Source organism: Rhopalosiphum maidis, chromosome 3 (genome assembly GCF_003676215.2).
Source record: "Rhopalosiphum maidis isolate BTI-1 chromosome 3, ASM367621v3, whole genome shotgun sequence".
Taxonomy (NCBI): domain Eukaryota; kingdom Metazoa; phylum Arthropoda; class Insecta; order Hemiptera; family Aphididae; genus Rhopalosiphum; species Rhopalosiphum maidis.
The window spans coordinates 24,845,696-24,850,586 of record NC_040879.1 but is presented as its reverse complement, the minus strand read 5'-3'; positions in this window follow the sequence as shown (position 1 = coordinate 24,850,586).

The window sequence follows — 4,891 nt, the reverse complement described above, 5'->3', positions numbered from 1 at the left end:
AAAGCCATTTTATTTAAATTTAAGAAGATATTTGATTTTATTTATGGTTATGTTCAAAACAAAATCTATGTACCTAATAAATCTCTTACGTAGGTAAAATTAATACATTTTAACAATTTAGTAAACCATTTTTATTTATTACATTTTATTGTTTCCAATTAATAATATTTCACTTTTTAGTTTCCAATCAGTTTTAAGTTCTTGCATTATATTGTTGTTGGTAGTTCTTATTGATAATAAGTATTGTATTCCTTATTTTACTTCTTAGTTTTTAACATATTAATATGAAATCCATTAAATAAAAATCTGCCCTGTTTATATTCGTTGATATAAATTATTTATAATTTGTAAGAAAGGACTCAAAAAAACATTTAATTCAAAATTTTTTTGCTTATTGTTAATTATTTTTTTTTTAAGATTATATTGTTCATGTATAAGTATATCAGTGTTCATATTTTTAATTTATTGCTTAATAATTTTATGACTTTTATGTCCTTTTTTACATACTGACATGTAAATCTTATCACATATAAATAAAAACATATTTTTTTGTTTGATAGAACACATGTCATAAGTATTATCATAAATTAAATTTTTAATTTGTACTAATGTTTTACGTTGTTATTTTATAGTTTTAAAAACAAGTAAACTCAGTTATGGAGACACTTTTATTTTTTATGGTTTAGCTAACAACACTATACTGGTTATACCTATGCCAATTAATAAAATTCTGTTTTATATATATATATATATATGTACAATTAAAAAAGTTACAATATATTAAATCATGGTATAATTAATTAGAATTTAGATCATATCTAGAAAATGTTAATTACAAACAAAACATCTTCTTCAACCAATAAAAAAGTGAGAAGACATACCTGTAAAGATTATTCATCATTGTACACAATTCTAGTAATTGACTAAAGGCTGTAGCTATACCAATTATCTCGCCTACTGCTTATTGATTGACATTTAAGTAGATAAGTAATGGGGTTTTGTTTTTCAGATTAAAATATTTATGTATGATATGGTGTTCATCTTAATACACTTAAATTTAAATAGTGTTTCAAGTGATTAATTCTAAATTGTTTTCAATTTATTAGGATCAGAAAATTAAATTAATACAATAAATAATATAGTTTTGTTAATTATATTGCAATTTTGTAAATTTTATATTACACATTTTATGCTGTGATATAAAGAAACGTTCTACGTACACACATATTGAAATTTCTAAGTATAATAGTTATATACTTATATGGTTAAGTTGTACGAAATAATAGGTAACATAGAATGTGTCTCAAGTAAATGAGATTTACTAGGGATATGAAATATTATTTTGGCATTGATATAATTACATATTATTTTGATATGGTTATGTATTTATTTTTTCGACCAGAGAAAATAAACTTTATAAATTGTATTAAATAATTGTTAAACGTCAACACAAACAGCAAATAATGTTAATGTAATTTTATTTTTCATTGTCTCACAAATTTTTGATCATTAATATCAAAGAAATAAAACGCAACGACATAGATAAAATTATCTTCTATTACTGTGACAATTTGGTTCTATTGCAAGTATTATACTCGTAAGTTTGTCTCACCCAAAACCGTTCTTCTTTAGGTATAATCTTATTATTATTTGTCATTGTCAGTACTGACATGGGACCATATTAAAAATATTTTGAATTTGTATTTAAATAAATTGTGATTGAAAATTTTCATTCTAAATTTTTATAAAAATTGTCTATATCAAAACCTCTCAGAGATTAAATAATGTGTGTGTGGCTGTGTTAAATTTCATACCAACTAATATGGACCTTTATTATTATTATTTTCTATATGTTTGAATTGCATACTTTCGCGCCGAAGATGAGCCGGGTCAAAATTCAGTTAGATCACGACAAGCTTCGGCGACCTTCGTCACTGCCGTCGTCGTAATCTCTGATTTGGCTTTGACCTTTGCAACATATAATACCCGACACATACCCGCCAGTCTAGGAGTTGCTCTCGTTTCGCAATTCCGCATCCGCCGATTAGGCCGCTTGCCCTAATACGCGCCGGCCATTTTACGTGCGTTGTGTGCAAGTTAGCCGATCCGTAACCTTTTATTTTCGATCGCTATTCGTACGTCACTACGTGTTCGTTACCGGTGTATTGGTGATTCGTCGCTCAACACGTTATTGGCCCCCTTTGCTCTCTTGCGTGTAGTCGATCCGACTACCGTGTGCTATACTATTTCATAATACTTGAAGTGAGCATATCGCCGTATTCGGCAACGCGAAAGTCGTCGACGCGGGAATTCCCATCTCGTAACCCGTCGGCTTACGCCATCATAATATATTACTATTATTATTACTACTATATCATCTTCGTTTCGGACGGTTCCTGTTGGCGACACTGCAGCGCTCGTACCTGTTCTTATCAAGACCGGGTGATCAATTTCTATTATCATATTTTATTTGTTTATGTATTTATATATAATTTCTGGTCACTCTCTCGAAACTAGGTATGCGAGTCGGAGTAATCGACTACAAGTTCGTATGAACTATTCCGGCGCAAACACTATATGTTTATTTTTAATATAAATTTTTGTTATGTAGCAATGTTGAGAATTTTCAAAAATGTATAAAAGAAATATTATTTGAATTCAATTTCATAAATCTAACTCATTGTAACATTGAAATCCATAATTTGTTGTCTACGAATAAAAACCATAAAAATTACACAATTAATATGAACTTCGTGTATCTACATAAATCACACATCGACATCTTTATATTTATTTTACAGAGTTGACACTTCAGAATAACACTGTTAAATTGAAGCTAATAATAAATTATGTTCTATTAGTAACTAAATATAATACCATAAAGATAAAGTATACTGATATTTTAAAGAATCAGGATAATCATTTGAATTCATAATAAAATGTGATTTATAGTTTTAAGATGATGTATTGAAACTGTTTGAAACTAAGAGTAATATAATGATAACCGAACTCATTAAACATAGCTTTTTACAAATAATAACAACCCATAAAATGAATAATAAATTGATAATATAGTATATTTCTATATTATAGGTTCCTTGTCATCAATCAAAAAATCCCTCATTAGATAAATGTGAACACATTTTTTCTTTTATATTTATAAAATTAATATACATTTTTTAACTCGCCAGTGTAACTCTTTATTTTAAAAATTTAACATTTTTTTTTCACGAATGTCACTAACTTGAGATTAAATTAAAAATACTTACATAAAAAAATATATTCTTAAAAAAACATATTATTAAATTAAAATAAATAATAAAAAACAAGAGTCACATAAAAAATACTAGGAACCTAAAACTCTATTAACTAACATAATTTTCATACATATTATAATACCGTAACCATCTTAATAATTAATAACTTACAATGCCATATTATAATGATAAGTATTTTATTAAAAATAATAGTAAATATAATAATAAGTTAAAAAAAAATTATGAACATTGAATAATAATAATAATAATAATAATAATAATAAAAAACACCATTATTCTTTTTCATTTAATTTAAAAAAAATTCCTAAATGTAATGAGGTATAAAATTAAGATAGGTAGTATAATTTTGAAAATAATTACACATGGAACAATCACTCAATTTTTTTTTGTATATATAACTAATAGGTCTTTTTTGGTTAATAATGCAACAGTTATTATTATTCATTTAATACAAATAGTAATTGGTAAATAAAAACCAATACAATTGGTATACAATGTGTATGCAATTTTTAAATTTAGAAACATCATTGTAGAATAAAAAAATAAAAAAATAGATATTCATTATATTTATTATAGGAAAAACGGTTTGAAAAATATTTTTCATTTTCATATTAATTTTTGTTTTTAACAATTTTAAAAGTTTCAGTAGTTTTAAAAAAAAAATTTCTATAGTGTAATATTCTTACAAAATAAATCATAAAAATAGAAATAAACAATAATAATTTAAGTAAACACATTTCAGTAAGTAGTTGGTTAAAACATTAATAACTTATATATTTATATTTTATTAGGATAGACATTTATTTAAGTAGTAAAATCATTATTTTTAAAGCAATGGCAATATATATATAACATTTTTTTTTATATAATATTAGAAAACAAAACTATTTAAAATAATTATCATGGTTGATTTATAATAGTCTGATTAAAAATTGTTTATAAATAATATGTATATAATAACAAATTACACATATCATTGAAATTAATACAAAATATATTTAAACTATGTATTTTAATCTCCAATAAAACAGTAAATAAATTAAATTAAATTTCTAATAGCACTTTGAAGTAAAACTTGATTACACTCGAATAATACTGAAAGTTAGAAAACATTTAACGGTTTTAAAAACCATTTTTATGTTTTTCTATAAACCTACTTGAATATTATTATTATTATTATTATTATTATTATTAATAAATTTTATTAAAATAAAATTAATAATATATACATTTATGAATATTTAATAAAATTGTGATAAAGTTACGTGTTTGGACAATTATTTTTTAGACATGACATTAATATTAAAAATTAATTACTGTTATAGTTAAAAATTAATTATTTCACAGTAAAATAAAATATTAGGTCTTTAACCAAATGTAAGAAATAAATTATGTACTATTAATGTATGTTTAATGATTAGTATATATACATACTATTAAGCAATAACAAATTTAATTATTGAAATAGATTATGTGAGATGATTAAGTTACATAGACACATGAAAATGATGAGTAAACAAAAAAAAAAAAAAATTGTGATATGATATGTTTTGGAAACAATAGTTTAGTTTTAATTTTATCAATCGTTGAATTATCAAAATCTAACATAATTA